General features: G+C 33.2%; 1 non-coding gene and 2 pseudogenes across 1 annotated transcript; 2 read left to right on the top strand and 1 right to left on the bottom strand.

Moving 5' to 3' along the window:
• Positions 1 to 6,265: 6,265 nt before the first annotated feature.
• Positions 6,266 to 8,026, bottom strand: LOC110666528 (GDSL esterase/lipase At5g03980-like; annotated as a pseudogene).
• On the top strand, positions 7,951 to 22,731 carry LOC131172178 (uncharacterized; annotated as a pseudogene).
• Positions 19,805 to 19,911, top strand: LOC131172340 (small nucleolar RNA R71). Its single transcript, XR_009142822.1, has one exon. It is a non-coding gene; the product is annotated as a small nucleolar RNA R71 (small nucleolar RNA).
• Positions 22,732 to 24,738: the final 2,007 nt, after the last annotated feature.

Genomic DNA, 24,738 nt, shown 5'->3' with positions numbered 1-24,738 from the left:
ATGCAGTTTTACACAAATCCTGTTCAAATCAAAATTTCTTTTCGGCAACTATTTTTCCCACCTCCACCTCCCGATATTCCTGTTCACTCCCTTTCCCCCCCGACCTTTATTCCGGCATAACTCTTCCTCTCCCCTTCTTTTCCACTCCTATTTTCGCTGCATTTGCCCTAATTTCTCTCTGCATTTTTCATTTTCTCCCTCATTTCCTCCATCTTCACCATCGGCAACCCAATGGAGTCGCCTCCTCACTCCCCTCAAGCCTCCTCTCTCCAAGTTTCGCCCTTGGCAATGCGGCCTCCCAACCTCGATTCCCCTCCACAAGAAACTCCTCCTCCACCTCCCATAGCCACTTACAAAAGAAAAATCAAGTCAAAATCCACCTGACCCATAGCTTCTGCACCTCCTCTCTCAAAACGCAAAGAACCACCCACCACCCCAATGTCAGAGCCTCCGCTCAAAAACCCCAAAACTTCAGCCTCCACACAAGCCAAATCACCCTCTTCCAACAAAAAGCAAATGTTAGCAGCATCACAGGTATCAAAACTACCTTGGCCCCTTCCTGATGCAACTCACAAGGCAACCTTTAAGAGACTTAAGGAAAGGAGGGTGCAACCCACTAGGTATATTTCTGCAGATTCTCTCAAATCACTTGGTTTATTTGACAATGTGGTTGCCTATCTTGATGGCTTAGGGTGGATGGAATTTGTGCATAAGCAGGAAATAGTTTATCCAGCTTTAGTTTTGGAATTTATTTCCTCATTTTCTGCTACCCTAAAATTGCATGACGTAGATTATAAGCCAACTATGAAATTTCGATGTTTGGGGCAAAATAGAGTTATCATTGGACCAATTTCATAGCATTCTTGGGTTTGCAATTGATGGGCTATTTAGAGTACCATATACAGGGATAGAGGTAGCAAACAAAGGTATTTGGAATGCTGCTCAGTTTTGGAGAATTATCACAAACCAACCTCGACTTTTTCTCACGGGCAGATCCAAAACTTCTCAAATACTAGACTGCCGTGACTTAGATTTATCCATAGGCTTATTGCTAGCACTATCTTGGGCAGAGGGACTAGTTCCGTGTCATGGGAAATCAATTATTCATGTTATGGTGTGCTTTTCACAAGGTCAAGGTTTCTCCCGGTTACTTCTTTTGTGAGCATGTATTACATATTGCTACCAAATCCATAGGTGACATTGTCTTGGGTGGGCTCATAATCACATAGCCAAGCATTTTGGTTTTAATCCTAAGAGCATCCAATACCAAAGACTTTGGACACTTTATATTTTGATGCTACACACCTATCCAAAATAGGATTCAGCTTACCACCTTCCTCGACATCGCACAACCAAAGAATGTAAATTGAACCCATCAGACAACCAGAGGGACAATCTGTCCCACAAGCCCAACAAAGACTTTGAACCTCGCCCACCCTCACCAGACAGACACCCCAAAGAGCCTCGCAAATTTCACACCTTCGCAGAATCGATCCTCTTCATCCACAACCCTCCCGCTTTCAACACTAAAGCCTTATTCACCTATCTTGAGAGGCTTAGTGATAATATATATTTTGTGGATAGGAAGCTTGACACTGGTCTTGATACCCTCAAAGATCGTCATGATCAACTATTTGACTTTGTCATGGAAACCAGAGATAAGCAAAAAGAATTAAAGGAAATGATGAAGCAGCTCATGATTTTTCTGGGAATGCCACCTCCACCTCCATCACCTCCTCCAGCACCATCACTTCGACAAAGAACCACCCCAACCAAATTTCTTAACAACATCTTTGGACAAGGGCAAAATAATAGAACTAGATTAGTTTCTGCTTTACTTTTGTTCAAACTTGTAGGAGTTTTTCTTTGTAAATATGTTGAAACAATTTTAGTTTGTTTTGAATTCTGTTTTTCTTGAAGTTCTATTGAATGACTATTACATTAGTTTTTCATTTTTTTCTTTGATTTTCATTGCCTTTACTGCCCTTTTGTGCATATTTGTCCATACTCTGTATATATTTGCATGCTTCTACTGGTGGTTGCACATTTTCCCTTGCTCATCATCATGCAGCAGCTTTTGAATATACTGCATAGGCTGTGAATCCCCTCATGCAAATGTTCTGCATAGCCTGTGTAGTCCTTATTGCCACTCATGCAGAACCGCACAGCTTATGCACCTTCCTTATGCACCTGTTCTGGACAGCACTTTATTCTGCATAACCTGTGCAGCTTCTTATGCATCTCCATTATATATTGAATTCTCATCTGCTCTATACCAGGTAACTCTTTCTTTTTGCTCTTAATTTTCACTAATCCTGGTTATTCCCTTTGCTTTGAGTTTTTATAATACACTGCTTGAGACATTGAGGACAATGTCTAATTTTGAGTTTGGGGGTGCACATTTTGATTTTTGCTTTATTTTTCACATTTTGAGTATAGGAGCATCTCATCCCATTCCATTTAAATATATTGTAAATATTTTACATATACATCCATACATACATATACATAACACATTTACACACACATTATACATCACTTAGAAATTGTACATATTGCACACAATTAGATTTTCTCCATTCAGTTAATGCATTGCTCATTTTTAGGAATCATGCATCATGCATTAAAATCTTTTGCCAAATCCCTCGAGTATTGAAAAGCTGCCTATGAGAGTGATTTGACTTACCTTTAGTTGGGTTTGTGGATTGAAAGTTTCCTAAGAGGTGCAAGGTTTTGAAGTGTCTATCCCTTGCCTATATCTTCTTAGCCAAAAAGCCACCCAACTAGTCATTTGGAGATGAAAGTGTTTAGAGGGAGTTATTGGATATAAGGTAGTCAAATGATGTCTCACCAATCCTAGAACAAATTTTCTAAACCTTTCAAGGCGAAATACCAGCTTGTACTTGAAAAGAGAGACGATTAGGCATTCTTTGATTTAAACCTTCTCATTTTAAACCTTTGGCCCTTTTCCTAATTAAAATTAACCCTTGCAAACCCTCCAACCCTTTTCATGAGAATAATTATTTATAACATTAGGTACATAAAAAAAAAAAAGAAAAGAAAAAATTTAATAAAAGGGAGAAGAAATGCTTGTCACCTTGTAAAAGTGCTAGTATATGTACTTTTCACCATTGTCATTCAAAATTAAAGAAATCCACCCAAAGTATTAAAAGAAATGAGTTTGGGGGTGGCAATTTTAGGACAATCATCAAAAGAAAATGCAAGATACAAGTTTAAAGAATCAAAATGTCCTCTATTTTTATGTGTTTTGTAAACTATGCTAGCACTTGACAATCCTCATTGTGTATTTCTCTCCCATATAAAAATAAAAAAAAGAGAAAAAGAAAAAAATACATAATAAAATAAGAAGTGTACCTTATGTTTCAAAATTGAAAATATTCTCATGCTTTGAATCCTTTTTACCCCTTTTTCTTCTTAGCCTCATTTTGAACCCCATAGCCCCATTACACCCCTAAAAAGACCTTTGATCTCTTGATAGTACTTGCCACATTAGTGGAGATAGGAGTAGGGAATTTGCCTATGGGATTAGAAAATTATCCATTCATTCATTTAATTCCATCATTCTATATAGAGACACTTTGACCATTGATTGTCCTAGAATTCCTTTTGAGCATGACTTTCTCTTTTGATTGGTTGGTTTTAGAATTTTGAATGATAATTGACTTGATGGCTAAGCGGTGAAAGCTTGGATAAGAATTAGATTCTTTGCATTTTGAAGGATGGGTATATGGATTGCTGGTATAGCTGAAGGTGTGTTAAGTTACTTTAATAGGTAATTTTCATAGCTCTTTGGATAAGGCACCCCTAAAAATTTTGCATCACATTTTAAAGTTTGCTTGAGGACAAGCAAAAGCTTGAGTTTGGGGGTATTTGATGCATACATTTTGCATAATCATTTAGGTTTAATTTCATAGCCATTTTATTTGATTATTAGTCACTTTTAGCTAATTTCATTAGTTAATTAGTTAGTTTTTCATAATTATCAATTATAGATTAATTTGTAATTTTTACTTTGTTTTTTAGGAAAAATGGTGTTTTGGAAGGACTAAAAGAAATTTTGCCATTGAGGAGTGATCTCTACAGCCAAAGATGTTAAAAACAAGTTTCAAAGTTGAAATATGCATTGGCTAAATTGCGCATAACTTGCCGCATAACTTATGCAGATCTGCATAAGGAGAAAAATCACTGTTCCAATACCTGCCGAATTGTACATAAGGAGAGTGCATGGCTTATGCAGATTCACGCCCCCCTTATGCAATCTCACGGAATTGTGCATAACCTATGCGCTGGGTAATGCAGTTTTGCATAAGTGAGCCAGAAACCAGCCGAAAACTGCATAAGGGACTGCATGACTTATGCAGTCCACTTATGCAGTCCCACAAAGATTTCATTAATGAGTCGTAAGATTCTCCCCAAAATCTCTCCTCAAACACACCATTTTAGGGCTCCATGTCAGAAAATGTTATAAATAGCCTCATTTCCCATTTTAGAAAGGGAGGAAAGAGAAGGAAGAATTAAAAAGGGAGAAGAGCAGGAGCAGCTGAAGAGTCACAATCATTTTCCATACCATTTCCAACCAGATTTGGAGATTTCTTTCTTTTCTTACATTTTTCCTACATTTCTAGTGTTGAGCTTTTTGTTTCTTAGCTTAGATTAAAGCTTTATTTCCATTTAAACTCAGGATATCTTGTAACCATTATGGGTAGTGAGTAGTTTTAATTTGATTCTGGAGTAAGGGTTGTAATATTTGGGATATTTTGTGGATTTTGATTGGGTAATCCATATTTTGTGGTATTATTGAGTTTTATTCATTTCTTGTGTGCTTAATGACATGCTTAATGTAGGATCCCATTAAGTGATGTTCTTAATCCATGGTTGAGGCACCGAAAGGAGAAGGCCTTGTGATAGATAATCAAGAAATTGGACTTAATTAACTTAGATCTAGAAATAGATTAAGGATTAAGAGGATTTACAGATTAATTAAGGAACTTAATGGGTCTTAATTAACTCTAACTCCACGAAAGTAGGATTAGATTGATTAAGGCACTCTTTGTCCCACTCGAAAGGGTATTCAAAGGATTTAAGAATTAATCTCCTTAAAACCTGTAAGTTCCACAAGATTGAATAACTAATTTAAAATCCCAAAATAGCTTGAATATGAAATTCAACTCCTAATCGCTTTTTATGATTGTTAATTTATAATTGAATTTTATTGCTTGAGATTTTAAATTTTGCCATATTTCAACTCGCTTATTTCAAATTGATGCAATTTTAGTTTAATTAATACATGGTTGAATAGATTATTGATTTTGCACATATAGATTTCATACTCCAATACCCATCAATTTATTGTTTTAATTTCAAAAATTAGTTTAATTTAGTCAACTTTTTATATAAAAAATTCAATCATTAACACAACTCGTGGGAACGATATCTTTTCTATATTACTTGTAAGACCCATGCACTTGCGGTTGGGCCACATCAGAATGGCATTGGCATAAAGCTTCGCTTGAGAATGTTGATTGCCTACGGGCTACAGCAGCTTGTTTGGACAGGAAACCTTGCCACAACTTTAGAACCAAAATCATTGTTTATAGCACTTGTCACTATGGTTTTTTTTTTTTTTTTTTTTTTTTCCTTCTTGAAAAATTATTAATGATTAGCTCGGTTGTAGATCCAGACTTAATAAAATCTAGAATTTCCTCGTTGCCTAAAAATACAGCACTTGTTGGTTCTCTGAATTTGCATCTAAATTGATGTGATGAACTTACACCGCAGTAGAGAAGCAAGCAACTCCAACTGCAGAAGAGATATTCAAGTTCCAACCGAGTTGCAGAGATTGAGAAATAAACATACCTGAAGGGTAACTAACTAACTAAGATCTACCATATAAATTAGTCTAATAAAATTAATGTTAATGAAATAATTAAGCAATGCATTGAATTCCTCAAGCCCTTGAGCTGGAGTTTTTAAACGTTTGTTTTTGCTGCTATTTCTAGTCCACCCGGTAACACTCCCTGGCAAAACGTAGACAGTCACCGTGGTAGGATGCTCTATCAGAATGGGAGATATCCTCTTTTTACTTCATAAATAAGAATTTCAAGACTATCAGTGGGATTTTCTGTTGTTTTTTTTTTTTTTTGCATTTTAGCACCTGGCACTAGGAAATATGAATTCAACAACTACATGAGAATTGATATTAATTGACAAAGCATTTTAAAATATTTTCAATAACTAAAATCTTATTCCATTAATTAAAAGAGAAAAGTCAAATTGCATACTCTATACTATTCACTAATATAACTAATATCAAATTTTATGAAAAAATCAAGCAATACATTGAAGTTTTTGAAAAATGTCACGAATGAGCCATCCTGCCATGAAGAAATAGGCTTTTTCTGTTGAATGTACTCCATCCCAACTAATACGTTCTCCAGGTTTTGGACAAACCGGTACATTAGGAGCTCCACACATTCTAGCAAGACTAAAGTCATAATCACCTCCACTCCCACAACAAGCTTTTTGTAATGATTTTAGATCAAAACCTGTTTATATAAAAAAAGTGAACGATGTCAGTTCAGTTATGTGTTATGTCTATTAAATCCACCATTTACAGATTTTGAAGACTCACCTAGCAATGCAGCTTTCCACAAAATCCACTTGTAGGCATTGTAGTAATCTCCATATACTATAGTCACATTTGAATGGTTTTCTTGCAATTCTTTAATTGCTTGCTGGAGTTGTTCATTGTGATACATTAAAAGTTATTCAATTCTTTGAGGCAATGAAATTCATCATATGCGTTTGAATCATTGGAGTGAAATCCTGTAAGGTATATAGGCATGCAACCAATTGGAAAATTTCCGGGACAATAATTCGTGGCACCAAATCCAATGACTCTCTACAAAAGAAAATTATAAGAAAATTGAGAAAAAAACCAAAAAAAAAAATCAATTATCATATGTCTCAAGAAAATTAACTAACCACGACAGCATCTTTGATGGCTTTAACAACATCGGTACCATGGTCTTCAAGTCATCAATAGTTTTGCCTTGAAAGAAAGCATAATTATAATCGTTGCCTCCAATCTCCCAACCATGAAAAGAGATTTTCTATGTTTCTCAACACAATCTGTAAAATATAATAAGGATAAGACAATAATCAGCACAGTTATAAATATGTTAAATTTATGTTAACAGAGAGTATATTATATAAATAACGTATGGTAACCTTTGGACTTGTGGCAGGTTGTATTGAAATGGGTATGCATCCAGTTTAGTTGTACGGTAAGAGAACTATTGGTTACAGGGGAAATAACTCCCTTTTCTGCAAGAACTTCCACCGGCAATGCAGTAGATCCAGCAACTGCAAAATTCACTCCATGTGTCTTGGTGGAATTTGTCAAATATGCATTAAGGAGTGGAACACCGGCTGATTTTGCTGTAAAGTAAAAATACAATTTAGCTAAAACACACATGCAAGGGCAGATTATGAAACCTAAAAGAATACTTGTTTCTTACCAATGAAATCAATAATGAGCAAGCCATTGGAGCATCTGCCTGTAGGATTAACATACAAGTTTTGGCCATAGGGAAACCTAGAAAACACAGAAGCAGGGTCCTCTTGGATCAAATTGCCCGTGTCAGATATTGAATCTCCAAGGTTATATATGGCTTCAAACTCGCAAGCCATGAGAATATGTGCATTAGAACCAAACGGAATAACATAAACCAAGAAGGAGCAGAGAAACAAGGTGAAAAGAAGTTTGGAGGAAGCCATGGTTTTCGAGAGTATAGAATTTTAACGTTGGGTTTGGCAAACTAGAATGAAATCAATTGATCGATCGTGTGTCTGGAGCTGAAAGCTTTAGCTCTTTGAAGTGTCTACAGGGGTTGTCGCAAGCAGCCTATTTATAGGCATACAAAGTCCATGCGGGTGTTGGAAATCTGAAATCAAATAAGACTTGGTCCTGGCCTGATCTTCTATCCTACTTGGATTTGAAATCCAAGCATAGCAGGATTAAAATTTACGATCAAGTTGCTTTTCTTCTTTATTCTCAATTTATATATTACATATAGTTATATACTGGGACTAGGTTTTCGAAAGTTATTTTACCGCTATTTCGTGTCCACCTACTACAATACTTCCTAGCAATACGTAAACAGAGAAGTTTATAATATTTTTATAAATAATCAAATTGAAACATATCAATTTTATTAAATTAAGTTAAAAAAATTCATACTTGATTCAGTTTAGTCATATTTTGATTCCCATATACATCAATTTATTGATTTATGACATGCTTATTATTTATATATTATTCACATATAATAAAGTTGGTAATAAAATAAATTTTACCAAAATGTGCAATTAGTGCTCTATTTGATTTTTTTTTTTCCTATTTATCAATTTTACCTCTATTCCCCTAACAATTTTCAACATCAATTGAGGGCATGTATTGACTTGTAAATACTAATAGACCCATGAGATATTTAATAATAAAAAAAAGAGACAATTTAGTTAGTACTAAAAAAATTAAACATCATATTTATAAATTATATAAATCAAGGTAATTTTTATTTTCTATTATAATTATAAAATCATGTAATTAAATTTTTTTATTATAAAAAAATTTAATACAATAAATACAATTAATTAATATTAGAAAAACTAAAAGTCATAGTTATAAACTATATAAACTAATTTCACATATCAAAAATCAAATTAGTCATTCCCTAATGCAAACAAAATATAGAATTTATAATCAATACCTTTTCTCAAATCCACTAAATGAAATTTCAATAATCAAGATGTTAGAAGAAGATGATTGCATAAATATCATTAAAGGTTATCTTCATCTTACAAAAATTTATTTATTTCTATTTTATTGATATCTTATTATTTATTTTTTTCACTTATTTTCAATTTATATAAAATTCTTCATATTTTATAATTTTTTACAAATTACTCTTAAAATATTTAAAATATAAAAATATAAGAAAAATTATACAATCATATCTTTATTTAATTAAATAATATATCAATATTGATTATACCGTTGTGCAGGCAAATCCTAGTTATATATATTGCAGTTGAGTGAGCATTGAATCTTAGTTCAAAGTTGGGTGGCTGGCGGTGGCGGTGGCGACCGGTGCTGAGTCTCGCTATTAGGGATGAAGGGAAGGGGGCCTGGTAGGGGCCATTGCCGCCAACCCTCTTAAAAATTTCTAATGTTGATATGTGCATTCCTTAAAAGAATTATTCTATTTTAATTATTGCCTTCCAATAAATTTTATTATTTTATTATGATATAAACAATATCAAATATTTGATTTTTTTTAAATTTTTTATCATATATTTAATAAATTTTTATGATATTGACAATCTCACAAAAAAAAAATAAATTTAATTTACCTTTGTTCTATATATATATAATCAAAACATCTTACAATTATTTTAATCTATTAAAATATTAAAATGATAATCATATATTAAGAAAAATTTTCTTTTATCTATACTATCTAATAAAGTTTAAATATAAAATACTTATATATATATATATATCTCAAAGTTTTATATAAATTATTTAAAATATGAAAAAAATTATAAATAAATTATATCATTTTTTCAGATAAATAAATTATATAGTTAGTTGAAATCTTTTAACATATATTAATTCAAAATATAAAATCCACCTCACTTACATATTATTTTTATTAATAATCAAATTGAAACATATTAATTTTATTAAAATTAGTTTAAAAAAAAATATTGAGACTTGATTCAGTTTAGTTATATTTTGATTCTCATATACATCCATTTATTTTTTGTGACGTGCTTTTCTTTACATATTATTCACATATAATAAAGTTGCTATCGAAATAAATTTCAGAAAAAGTTAATAAGTGGCGCTTCATTAGATTTTTTTACTTGTCCGCTTTACCCTCATTCTCTTAACAATTTACTACATCAATTAATAATATGCATCGACATCTAAATACTTATAGACATATGAGGCTTTTAATATAAAAAATTATATTAATATTTATATTTTAATTATTACTTGAAAAATTGAATATCATATTTACAAATTATATAAATTAAAGTAATTTTTTATTTTTCACTATAATTATAAAAATCATATAATTAACTTTTTATCATAAAAATTTATGACAGTAATTATAATTTAATTAATATTAAAAAAATTAAAAATAATAATTATGAAATATATAAACTAATATTACACATAAAATTCAAATTACTCACTCCTAATATAAATAGGATATTATTATAGTTTAGTAATAAATATTAGAAGAAGATAATAAATAATTTCTACAAATATCACTCCATCTTACAATAATTTATTTACATATATTAACTATGTATTTATTCAATTAAAGAATATACTTGTATTGAATAAAAAAAAAAAAAAAAAAAAACCGTTGCGCCGGCAAAATCCGCAGTTGAGTGAGCACTCGAGCTTAGTCCAAAGTTGGGTGGTTGGCGATGGCGGCCCTACGGGTGTCGAGTCCCGCGACTGCTATCTGAATGTACACCGACAAAAAGCCGGATAAGGTTGATCCAAACGAGCAGAGACTTTCTAAATGGCTCAATTGCGCTCTCTCCAACGAGCCCCCTGGCGCAGCGTTGCGTTATTGATTGCGTTGGTAATTTATTCAACAAAGAGGCGTTAGTGGAGGCTTTAATAGGCTAAAAATTGCCCATGGAGTTCAGATACATAAAGGGTTTAAAAGGATATTTTAAATATCAAGCTAGAGCCAATTTCTGGTGAGGAATCATATAATTCAAGGTTTCATTGCCCGATAAACTGGGCTCGAGTTCAATGGGAAGTATAAGTTTTTTTTGCTTTGAAGAATTGTGGCCATGCTTTGAGAGCTAAGAAATTGAAGGAGGTGAAATCGTCATCTTGCTTGGTTTGTTACAACAAGGAATTTGAGGAATCTGATAAGATTGTGATAAATGGTAGCGAGTGATAACTGTGTGTCCGCAAGTGCACGGGTCACAGTAGTATAGTTTTAAAAATTGATATCGATCCTACAGGGAATTGTGCTTAAATTGGAAATAAAAGTATAAGCTAATTAGAATGACAAAAATTAAAAGATATTAAAAATAAAATCTAAAAATTAAAATTAAGACAAAAATTAAAGATGTAAAATGAAATTTGGAATTAAAATTGGTATTTGAGGAATTAAAACTAGATCAATCAATTAACTAAAATTAATTAAACTAGATTACCAAAAATTAATTTGAAATTTCTATTTATGAAATTAAGAAGAATTAAATCTAAAAAAAAAAAAGTAATTCTAGATATTGGATTTAAATTGGAATTAAATTTAAATTGGATTTAAATTGAAATTGCTATTTATGAGGTTTGGAGAATTTATATCTAATTTCAATGAAAAATAAATTGATTCTAGAGATTGGATTTAAATTGGAATTAAATTTAAATTGGATTTAAATTGAAATTGCTATTTATGAGGTTTGGAGAATTTATATCTAATTTCAATGAAAAATAAATTGATTCTAGAGATTGGATTTTCAATATTGTTTGCATGTGATTTTTCCCTAATTTAGCCAAACACATGAGAATTGCAATTTTGAGGGAAATCAATTCTTAAATTTTTGAAACCTTTTTCAAGCATCTCAAAATTGGTTTTCATTAAATCAAACCCTGTTTTCACGGTATTTCAAATCTAACAAAAACCCAATTAATGCTCTAATTGATTTTTGGAAAGTTCCCCTTAATCTTCTTAGCTTATTTCTAACACCAAGAAAATAAAGTTTATTGCAAGATTATCCATCCCCAATATTCACTTTTCAGTCCATCTATTAAGGATTAAAACTTAACTTAATAAGGGCCCATTCATCAAGCAAGGAAATAAGCACACAAGCAATAAATCAAAATATAACAATCTTCATTTAAATGGCTAAATCAGTTCAAAACCACAAAACAAATCAATATTTACAAACCCATCTCTAGAATCTCAATCAACTACTCACAAATCATTGTTTAAAAATAAACCCAAATGAAGAAATGAAGAAATGAAGAAATAATGGAAATGTAAGCTTAAAGGGGTAGAAAAACCCAGCAGATTTGCAGCAGGATCTCTGCAGAAAAGTGCAGAAACTTGATCCTTGCTGCTGCTGGAAGAAGATGCAGAAGATGCTCCTCCCTTTCCCTCTTTCTATCTTCCTAAAAATGCCTCCCTTGCTCTCTATGGAAAGAAAGTGATAAAGGGCACTTTATATAGGCAAGGGGACTGTTCTAGAATGGGTAAAAGGGGGAAGGATCCAGAGAAAGTGAGGTAAAAGGCGAGTAACGGAAATGCCACGCCAAAAATTTTCCAAGAAACGACATAAGCCGAGTTGTGTCGCGGGTTGTGTCGCTCTCGGCGTGAATATCTGACGATCGACACAACCTGCGACATGAGCTAATTCGGTTGTGCTGCAGGTTGTGTCGCTCTCGGCCATTTTTTTTTTTTTTTTTTTTTTTTTTTTTCAACTTCAAAATTTTTGCAATTCGATTTTAATCTCCTCCAAATGGCTACTCTGATCAAAATACATCAAATTTCTCCAGATTTAACCTACAAAACAAATAAATTCCAAAAATTAAACTAAGAAATGTGAAAATTGTAAAATTGACTAAATATATACTAATATCTAAAATAATAGCTATGAATAAGGGTAAATTATGTGCAAAAATTACTCCTAAATGATGATCTAAAATGCATGCATCAAATTCCCCCATACTCAAACTCTTGCTTGTCCTCAAGCAAAATTTCATTAAAACTCATTTGGAAGGGAATAGAATCAGTCTTTGAAAACACAAAAATCACAAATCCAAACCACCAACTTACCTCTAGCCACCAACATTCCAAATTCCCACCAGCAAAAGCACAAAGAATGAAGCAAGCACTCTCAACTATTACAGAATAGCTAAGAATTAACCAATCAACCCAAGCAACAAATACCAACCAGCTACAAGAGTCAATTGTGTGCCAAAACAAACCTAAATGAAATAGATAGCCAATGCGTCTCAAATAGATGGTGAGTAATGTATGGAAGATTATATTGCCAAACCCATATGCAAGCATAAAAGATCTAACTCTACTAATGTAACAAGCATTTTTCAAAGAATCATTAGGTCTTTTTAAGGGTTGTAATGGGGTCAAATAGGGTAAGATTGTGGTTAACAAAGAAAGGGAATAAGGTAAACAAAATATGAGAATAATATTAATCATGAAACTCAAAGTGCATCCAAATTTTTTTTTTTTTTTTTTTTATATCAAGAGGAAAGAAATTCACAATAAATCTTAAGTGCTAACACAATAAAGGGACTACTTTTATAATATATTTTTTTATTTTGTATGTGTCCCTATTTCACGTCACACCCAAAATTACCTTTGGGATATTTTTGTGACTATTTATTTTTTTTTTTTTTTTATCAACTTTTCACAATTACTCTAGCACTTTTCAAGATGTTTCAATCCTCCAAGTTTTTTTTTTTTTATTTTTTTTTATTTTTTATTTTTTTTTATGCACTTAATTGCTAAAATATTATTCTCATAATAGGTGGTAGTGTTTAGGTTTAACGGCTAGGTAAATGATTTGGGTTCCAAAAAAATTAGGGAATTAAGGTTCAAGGGGGTTTGCAAGGGTTAAAATGAGATTAAGGTAGGTTAAGGCTAAATGTGAGGTTTAAAATATGAAGGAATGCCTAAATCATATTCTTATCAAATGCAAGTTAAAAATTTCGCTTTGAAAGATCTAAGATGCTTGTTCTAGGAATGGTGAGACGACAATGACCATTTTCTTTCTTAAAGGCTTATCCAGACACTCAAAACTCAAAATAACTAATCAGAATCTGCATACCTAGATGAATGTATTAATTTTCAGCTATTAAGTAAGAGAAAGAATAATGCTTAAGACTTTGTACCCAGCTGGAACTTTCATTCCACTAACCATCTAAAGGCAAGTTGGATTGCTTGAATAAGTGGCTTATGGAATTCAAAGACTGGTTTAAAAATCCAAAAATTGTGAATGAATGAATGAAATGCATGAGTGTATAAATGTATAGTCAACCTATATGCAACTAAGTACTAAGTATATATGAAGCTATATGCAGTGTATATATGTGAATATGTACAAGTATGAAGTAATGAGTGTGTCACTATATGCAAATGAAAAAGGAAAAATAATTTTTGCAAAAAATTTACCCTCTCCCCCATACTCAGAATGAACATTGTCCTCAATGTTAAAAGAGTGCAAGGAATGGGATAATTTGGCTATATGTGCAGAAAATGGGTAGCTGATATGTGCATAAAGAATTATTACCATGTTGCATAAGCGAGAGCACAACTTGTGTTGACAGCGACACAAGCTGAGATGAGAATTGTTACCTCATTGAAGTGCAGCCAATTTAATTAGATAAAATTTGGACAGCTGCTGCACTCATTGCAAAAGAAACAGTGCAATGGAATCCATTAAATCAATTAAACTCAAAAATTTGGAATAGAGAAGTTAAGCTCAAAAATATAGCCATCAAGTGTAAATTCCGAAGGAGCATATCAAAGCAAGTGAGCAATGTACTAAAGACATAAAAGAAAAATGTATTTTATGAGGAACTAAAAAAAACTGAATAAGTAAATGGTTCAAGTAAAGGAAAAACAACACAAGCAGAATATTAACTAAACAAGTTAAAAATACTAATTAATTAAGCAACGAAATTAAAGACATGAAATGTTTTTTTTTTTTTTTTTTTATGCTCATTTGCTTGCAATGAATTGCATCCCATCTGCACAAGGAAATTAGAACAATGTTAAACTCTGAATAAGGAGTATAGAAAAACTTAAAACAAATATATATATGAAAGAAATAAAGAATCAATGAAAAATTATGAGTTATGCCCAAAAATGCTAAGTTTAGGTCTTTAGCTTGACCATACTCACTCAAAATGTTATGGAGAATGAGAAAGATAGCAAGTTGCTATCTTCTCAATTGGCTCACCAACTGAATAGTGCCTCAACCTTTGCCCATTTACCTTGAAATTACCCGATTTTTCACCAAAAATTTCAACAAAGACCATGAGGTAAAACTTTCAAAATTTTGAATTGATCTGACCACATTGATTTTAATTTTCCTTGAAAAAATTTTAACCTTGAATTGAATAAGAGAACCAAATCTCCTTCTTTAAAGTCCTTTTTCTTGATATGCTTATCATGCCATTTTTTAGTTCTTTCTTTATAGATCCTAGCATTTTCATAAGCATCAAGTCTCAATTCTTCTAATTCATCAAGTTGCAAAAGTCTTTTGTGTCCAGCAGCTTGTAAATCAAAATTGATTGCTCTAATGGCCCAATAAGCTTTGTGTTCTAACTCTACGGGCAAATGGCATGATTTCCCAAAAACTAACCTATAAGGTGTAGTTCCTATGGGGGTTTTAAATGCTGTTCTATATGCCCAAAGAGTGTCATCTAATTTAAGGGACCAATCTTTTCTGGACTTATTGACAGTTTTCTCCAAGATTTGCTTGATTTCTCTATTTGTGATTTCTACTTGGCCATTTGTTTGAGGATGATATGGTGTGGCAATTCTATGCTTTACCCCATATTTTCTCATCAATTTTTCAAATTGGTGGTTACAAAAATGGCTACCACCATCACTGATTATGGCACGTGGGGCACCAAACCTGGTCAAAACAAATTTTTTCAGAAATTTCACCACAACTTTTGCATCATTGGTAGGTGTAGCAATAGCTTCTACCCATTTAGATACATAGTCCACCCCTACCAAGATATATTTATTCCCATAAGAAGATGGAAATGGCCCCATGAAATCAATTCCCCATACATCAAACAATTCAACTTCTAATATGGACTGTTGGGGCATCTCATCTCTTTTGGAAATGTTGCCTACCCTTTGGCACCTATCACACTTGCTTACAAAGTCTCTCACATGTTTAAACATATTAGGCCAATAGAAACCTGATGTCAAGACTTTTTCAACAGTTTTTGAGACACTAAAATGACCACCATATTCAGAGGAATGACAATGGTAAATAACATCATTTATTTCTTCCTCTGGTATACATCTTCTAATTATTCCATCATTGCATCTCCTAAACAAAAGAGGTTCTTCCCAAGAATAAAATTTAACATCATGCAAGAATCTTTTCTTTTCTTGCTAAGATAAATCAGTGGCAAGACACCACAAGACAAGAAATTCACAATATCGAAACCATGGAAGTGCGAATTCAACACATACAACTGCTCATTCATGAAAAACTCATCAATTGGCACAATTTCATCATCTTTATTTTCGCTTTTCATCCTAGAAAGGTGATCAGCCACCACATACTCAACACACTTTATATCTCTTATTTCCAAATCAATTTCTTGTAGAAACAATATCCATCTAATCAACCTAGATTTAGCTTCTTTCTTGCTCATTAAATACTTTATTGCTGCATGATCGGTGAAAACAATTACCTTTGAGTTGACCAAATAAGAACGAAATTTATTGAGTGCAAATACTACCGCAAGGAACTCCTTTTCGATTGTGGCGAATTGACTTGGGCTTCATCAAGGGTTTGGCTTGCATAGTAAATGGCATAAGGTTTTCTATCTTTCGGCCAAGGGCGGCTCCAACAATAAACTCGCTTGCATCACACATGATTTCGAATGGCAAAGTCCAACTGGGGTTGCATGATAGGAGCCGTTGTTAAGGCCGCCTTTAACCTGCAAAGCAACCATACAATCTTGATTAAAATCAAATTTAACATCATGATTCAAAAGATTTGTTAAGGGTTTAGCAAGTTTAGAAAAATCCTGAATAAATCGCCGGTAAAACCCGGCATGTCCAAGGAAACTCCGCACTCCTTTGACAGTGGTTGGAGGGGGCATTTTTTCAATAATTTCTATTTTAGCTCTATCCACTTCAATTCCCCTATTGGAGATCAAATGCCCTAAAATGATCCCCTCTTGGACCATAAAGTGGTATTTCTCCCAATTCAACACGGATCATTATCAAGACATCTCTGCAAAATTTTAGACAAATTAGTCAAGCATGAATCAAAATTAGTGCCATAAACTGAAAAGTCATCCATGAAGACCTCCATAATTTCTTCAATAAAATCAGAAAAAATGGCCATCATGCACCTTTGAAATGTGCCAGGCGCATTACACAATCCGAATGGCATCCTTCGATAGGCAAAGGTGCCATAGGGACAGGTAAAGGTAGTTTTTCTTGGTCATCAGGATGTATTGGAATTTGAAAGAAACCAGAATATCCATCTAAGTAACAAAAGAATGAATGCTTGGCTAATCTCTCTAACATTTGATCCATAAAAGGAAGGGGAAAATGGTCTTTTCTTGTGGCATTGTTCAATTTCCTATAGTCTATGCACATTCTCCAACTGTACTTGATTCTAGTGGGTATCAATTCATTATTCTCATTTTTAACAACCGCCACCCCACCTTTCTTTGGTACAACATGCACAGGACTAACCCACTCACATCGAGAAATGGGGTAAATAATTCCAAACTAGTAATTTTAGGATTTCTTTTTTCACAACATCCTTCATTGTAGGATTCAATCTTCTTTGGTGTTCAATGGAAGGTTTACTATTTGGCTCAAGGAAAATCCTATGCATACAAACTGTTGGACTAATTCCCTTTATATCATCAATTGTATAACCCAAAACTCTTCTATATTCTCTCAAAACTCTCAACAATTTTTCTTTCTCAATATCAGTCAAACATGCATTAATTATAACAGTAAATGTTTAATTGGGTCCAAGAAAAGCATACCTGAGGTTGGAAGGAAGAGGTTTAAGATCTACCTTTGGGGCATCCTCTACCTTTAATGATGGTGGTTTGATCTCCAAATTTTGCACTCCTTCAAGTTGAAAAATTGTGGCTTCAGGATGTGGTGGAGAGCTCTCCAAGTGTTGTGCAAAAGCAGCTATGTTGTGATTATCATCATCAATGCTCCCACCATGGGCTAAGCAATTTTCAAGTGGGTCTTGTGGATAGCTTTGTCTGAAATGCTCTTGAACAATAATGTCTACCCGCAAACAAGACTCAACTTCTTCATGTTTCCTTTTCATGGCTGGATTGATGTTGAATATCATTTGATCATCTCCCACTCTAAGTGTCAATTGCTCACCCTTTACATCAATTAATGCACCAGCTGTTGCCAAGAAGGGTCTTCCCAATAAGATAGGAACTTTTGTGTCTTCTTCCATATCCAAAATGACAAAGTCCACCGGAATGTAGAATTTCCCAACCTTGATAGGCACATTTTCAAGAATGCCTTCCGGATACTTAATTGAACGGTCAGCCAATGAAAGATACATGTTTGTGGGCTTCAACTCTCCCATATTCAACTTCTCATATATTGAAAGAGGCATTAGGCTGACGCTAGCTCCAAGGTCACATAAAGCATTTGCCACACAATTATCACCAATATGACAAGGGATGGAAAACACACCCGGATCTTTGAGTTTGGGAGGTAACTTTTTCTGAATTATAGCACTGCATTGCTCTCCCAAGTTGATGGTGTCATAATCTTCTAGCCTTCTCTTGTTGGAAAGAATCTCCTTCAAAAACTTGGCATAACTTGGCATTTGGGATAGTGCCTCAGTGAATGGCACATTGATATACAATTTCTTTAGCACTTCAAGGAACTTGCCAAATTGTTTGTCTAGTTTATGCTTGATGAATCTTTGAGGGTAGGGAAGGGTGGGTTTGTAAGGTTCAGGTGGGATGTATGGTTTGTCTCCCTCATCTTGCTCACTTTTGCTTTCTTCTTCTTTTTCATTTTTCTTGCTCTCAACTGAATTTTCTTCTTTTGTGCTCTCTTTTTCTTCTCTCTTGTTTTCACTCTCTTGACCAACTTTTTTACCACTTCTCAAGGTTACAGCCTTACATTGTTCATGAGGGTTTTGTGGTTGGCTAGGTAGTTTCCCATAGGAATTGCTTCCTGATGAGCTTGCTTGTTGCGCCAATTGAGTCTCCAACATGCGGTTGTGGACTTGTAATTGATCCATGGTTTGTCTCATGTGTTGCATTTCTTCCTCCAATTTGTTATTCATCTTGCTTTGTTCAGCAAAAAATTTCTCCATCATGTTCTCCAAAGATGGCTTCGGTTCATGGGATGGAAGGGATTGTTGTGCTCTTGCTTGATATCCAGGTGGTGGCTGCCTTGTGGGCTGAAATTGAGGCTGAAATTGAGGCCTATTTTGCTGCATAAACTGCTGGTTATGAGCATAATTTGAGCTTTGGCCTTGTTGAGCAAAAGTTGCTTGTGGTCTCCATGTTGAGTTGTTCACATTAGAGTAAGCATTTCCCATAGGTTTTTGTTGATAACCTCCTGCATAAGCAGCTTGTTCTTGCAAATAATCATCACCATAAGAAGAATAATCAACTCCACAACTTTGGGTTCCATCTGTGAAGGCAACTTGTTGCATAGTTGTAGGAGTTGAGTTTGTTGCCTTTGTGCAAAAATCACTAAGAAGCTGAGTCAACTGATCAAATCTTGCATTCATGTAGCTAACTGAGTCTAGTTCATAGATCCCAGCTTTCTTTGGCTCAAGTGCTCTAGGATTTCCCCATAAATGGGTATTATGAGCAATCTTCTCTAATAGATCATAGCATTCTTCACTTGTCATTCTCATGAAATCTCCTCCTGCTTGTGAATCAATTGTGTTTCTTATGGCTGGAGTAACTCTGGTGTAGAAATTTTGAACAATCATCCATTTGGGTATTTCATGATGAGGACATTGCCTTTCAAGCTCCTTAAATCTCATCCAAGATTCATACAAAGTTTCATCATCTCTTGGTTTAAAAGCTACCATCAAATTCCTCAAATGAGTGGTCTTCCCAGGTGGGAAAAATTGAGATAGAAAAGCTTGAGATAACTGCTCCCAAGTAGCTATAATAGCTTGTGGGAGTGAGTCATACCACTCCAATGCTGAATCCCGAAGAGAGAATGGAAATAAAGTGAGCCGAATAACTTCATCAGAAACTCCAGGTTGTCTTTGTGTACCACATATCATCAAAAATTTCTTCAAATGAGAATGAGGATTTTCAAGTGGGCTACCTCCAAATTGTGAATTCTGAACCATTTGAATAAGACCAGTTTTTAATTCAAATTGATTAGCTCCAATAATAGGTCTGTTATCTCTCACATCAGTACATCTAGGAAAAGCATAGTCTAACATGGATCTTCTTTGAGGATCATTTTGATTAGCAACTGCATTTTGCCCGTTTTGCTCGTTTCCTCCATTGTCTCCACCAATAGCTCCATTTTGATTCTCCATATTTTCTATTGTCTCCTCTTGCTCAAATATTTGTTGTTCTTCTTTTTCTGCTTCTTTTCTTCTCTTGTATTCCTTTTTGTTGGCTCGACAGAATTTTTCAATTTCTGGGTTGAACAACAATTCAGTATCACTTGTGCTTTTCGATCGTCTCATAAACAAGAAAAGTACCTGAAAAACACAAGGAACAATAGTGAAAATAAAAGAAAATAAAAATTCTAATTAGCTTAAAACAATTAAAATCCAACTTAAAACAAACAATTCCCCGGCAACGGCGCCAAAAACTTGATAACTGTGTTGTGTATCCGCAAGTGCACGGGTCACAGTAGTATAGTTTTAAAAATTGATATCGATCCCACAGGGAATTGTGCTTAAATTGGAAATAAAAGTATAAGCTAATTAGAATGACAAAAATTAAAAGATATTAAAAATAAAATCTAAAAATTAAAATTAAGACAAAAATTAAAGATGTAAAATGAAATTTGGAATTAAAATTGGTATTTGAGGAATTAAAACTAGATCAATCAATTAACTAAAATTAATTAAACTAGATTACCAAAAATTAATTTGAAATTTCTATTTATGAAATTAAGAAGAATTAAATCTAAAAAAAAAAGTAATTCTAGATATTGATTTAAATTGGAATTAAATTTAAATTGGATTTAAATTGAAATTGCTATTTATGAGGTTTGGAGAATTTATATCTAATTTCAATGAAAATAAACTAATTCTAGAGATTAGATTTAAATTGGAATTAAATTTAAATTGGATTTAAATTGAAATTGCTATTTATGAGGTTTGGAGAATTTATATCTAATTTCAATGAAAAATAAATTGATTCTAGAGATTGGATTTTCAATATTGTTTGCATGTGATTTTTCCCTAATTTAGCCAAACACATGAGAATTGCAATTTTGAGGGAAATCAATTCTTAAATTTTTGAAACCTTTTTCAAGCATCTCAAAATTGGTTTTCATTAAATCAAACCCTGTTTTCACGGTATTTCAAATCTAACAAAACCCAATTAATGCTCTAATTGATTTTTGGAAAGTTCCCCTTAATCTTCTTAGTTTATTTCTAACACCAAGAAAATAAAGTTTATTGCAAGATTATCCATCCCCAATATTCACTTTTCAGTCCATCTATTAAGGATTAAAACTTAACTTAATAAGGGCCCATTCATCAAGCAAGGAAATAAGCACACAAGCAATAAATCAAAATATAACAATCTTCATTTAAATGGCTAAATCGGTTCAAAACCACAAAACAAATCAATATTTACAAACCCATCTCTAGAATCTCAATCAACTACTCACAAATCATTGTTTAAAAATAAACCCAAATGAAGAAATGAAGAAATAATGGAAATGTAAGCTTAAAGGGGTAGAAAAACCACAGATTTGCAGCAGGATCTCTCGCAGAAAAGTGCGTAAACTTGATCCTTCTTGCCGAAGAAGATGCAGAAGATGCTCCTCCCTTTCCCTCTTTCTATCTTCCTAAAAATGCCTCCCTTGCTCTCTATGGAAAGAAAGTGATAAAGGGCACTTTATATAGGCAAGGGACTGTTCTAGAATGGGTAAAAGGGGAAGGATCCAGAGAAAGTGAGGTAAAAAGGTCGAGTAACGGAAATGCCACGCCAAAATTTTCCAAAGAAAACGACATAAGCCGAGTCGCTTGTGTCGCTGGTTGTGTCGCTTCGGCGTGAATATTCGACGATCGACACAACTCGCGACATGAGCTAATTCGGTTGCCTGCAGTTGTGTCGCCTCGGCCTTTTTTTTTTTTTTTTTTTTTTTTTTCTCAACTTCAAAATTTTTGCAATTCGATTTTAATCTCCTCCAAATGGCTACTGATCAAAATACATCAAATTTCTCCAGATTTAACCTACAAAACAAATAAATTCTAAAAATTAAACTAAGAAATGTGAAAATTGTAAAATTGACTAAATATATACTAATATCTAAAATAATAGCTATGAATAAGGGTAGATTATGTGCAAAAATTACTCCTAAATGATGATCTAAAATGCATGCATCAGCGAGGAGGAGGTGGCTGTCTTGAGGGAAGAGATGGAGGAGGGAGATCAAACGTGAAGGAGAAGAAGCCAAAGAATGAGAAGAATGGGGAGCTGGGTGTTAATGGAGAAGATAGTGTAGGTCTGGATTCACAGCGTTAGTGGTAAAAAACATGGGAGCGCTGATGCTAAGGGCGTAGAGAATGTTGTAGGTAGAGTAGAAAAAAATGGGAAGATTGAGAAATGTTAAAGGAGTAACTAATGGTGTGTCATACATCGATATGCCTCCAACAAGGACATACCCAAGCATCACCTTGGCTGCTTTAGCAGCCATTCTCTCCTCCCTTCTCCTTTTCTAAATCTTGTTTTTGTGCATGTGTGGATAGGTGGTTGATGGGTATGAGCAGGTGTAGCAGGCAGGGGGGAGCAAATAATTGCATGTGAATTTTCGGTTGGTTTCTGAATTGTTTATATAATAACTCGGGGCGTTAATGTTGATGGGAAAGTGTATGGATGTGATATAAATAAAAAGTTCTACTTTAGTGCTCTGCTGCATAATCGAACCTTGTTTTTGAGGGTTTTTGCGGCTGATTTTTTTTCCTAGGGAATTATTATTGTCAGTGCAAGCCCAGGGAGCCCAAATAACTTTCAAGCTACAACTGAAAATAGTTAATTCAAGCTACAAGTTTTTTCTAGTAATTGGGCCAAGAGTATATAAAGCCATTGCCTTGTGTTTGTGGTGATAATGGTTGGATCTTTAGGGTGGCTCTTGCTTATGTGATTGATTCTGATTGCCTAGCAATGTAGTTGATTTCAATTTTTTGGCATGAACTTTACTTTTCCAACAAATTTAACAAATGTTCCTCATTTATCTTGGTGAGAAGTTGAACAGGAAAAATGCATTCTTGATCGTAATAACCTCTGTTTATGTAACTTGTTTGTTCTGACACAGGGAACATTAATTAATTGGTTATTATTTTTTATTTAATTAATTAATTCATATATATCCATGAAAATCAATGAAAAAAAATTAAATCATGATTTTTGTCCTAGTTGCTTGCAGCATTATGTATTTTTTTTTTTTGAAAGATGATGCACTGTGTGTATCCCTATCATATGGTATAATTTAATAAATGCAATCCAAAAGTGTTTTTTTTTTTTTTTTTAGTAGATAGAAGACATGCATATGGCTCAGGGACGGGAATAGACCGCTATTAAAATTATAGCAATTTTAACGGGATTCTTGTTCTCATATAAGTCACTCATATACCCCATCTACAACCGATGTGGAATCCCAAAGGGTCACCCCATGGGACACGCCTGACCCACTCGCGGACCTCAACCCATGGGCCACACCGGACTTAGGACTCCTCACTTTTCACTCTGGTTCCAGTTCTTTTTACATAGATAGAAGACACACAAATGGCTCAGGAACGGAAATAAACCCCTATTAAAACTATAATAATTTTAATAGAATTATTATTCGCATATAAGCCATTTATACACTCCATCCACAGCCGATGTAGGATCCCAATGGACCTCTATCGAACAGTTGGTGTTGATAGATTTTGACAACAATAGAGCATATTTCCACTCTAGAATAGGCAATAATGTGACGTATACACCTTAGCATTATATAATTAATACATTAACATTAAATAATTAGTACATAGCGCTATAATATATAAACTAAATTTTTTATCAATTGCACCTTATAATTAAATTAGTATTTAGATCAATTATGAAACATATTACAATTAAATGTATAATGCAGATTTTATTTCCATATAATTAGTGCATATCACTGTAATATATGATAAATTTTTCATTATTTGCTCATTATAATTTAATTAGTACTTAAATCAATTATTAAATATATTACAAATAAATTTATTATTCATAACTTAACTCCATATAAGTAGCACATAACATTATAATATATACTTGATTTTTCATTAATTGCTCCTCATAATTCAATTGATATTTAAATCAAATTTGAAACATATTATAATTAAATATGCTATGCATACCTTATATAACAAGTACATAGCACTAGATCTTTTATTAACTGCTTCTTAATTATAATTCAACTAGGAATAGGTTCTTAAATTATATAATAATTATATATATAATTGATTCATATTATTTAACTAGAGATTAAATAGTATTTGAATTCAACTATATAACTATTCAATCACTATATATATATATAGAAAAAAAAAGAAAAATAATGCAACATTAGTTAGTTGATTGGATGATATTTAAACGTTAAAATTTCCTCACTAAATGCAATGTTTTTATCATTTTATATTTTTTAATTAAAAAAATTGCTCAAGGGAAAAAGCAATCTCAAACTATTTTATTTT

Source organism: Hevea brasiliensis, chromosome 13 (assembly GCF_030052815.1).
Source record: "Hevea brasiliensis isolate MT/VB/25A 57/8 chromosome 13, ASM3005281v1, whole genome shotgun sequence".
In the NCBI taxonomy this organism is placed as follows: domain Eukaryota; kingdom Viridiplantae; phylum Streptophyta; class Magnoliopsida; order Malpighiales; family Euphorbiaceae; genus Hevea; species Hevea brasiliensis.
Note: the sequence above shows the minus strand (reverse complement) of the source record. Positions and strands in the feature narration are given on the sequence as shown.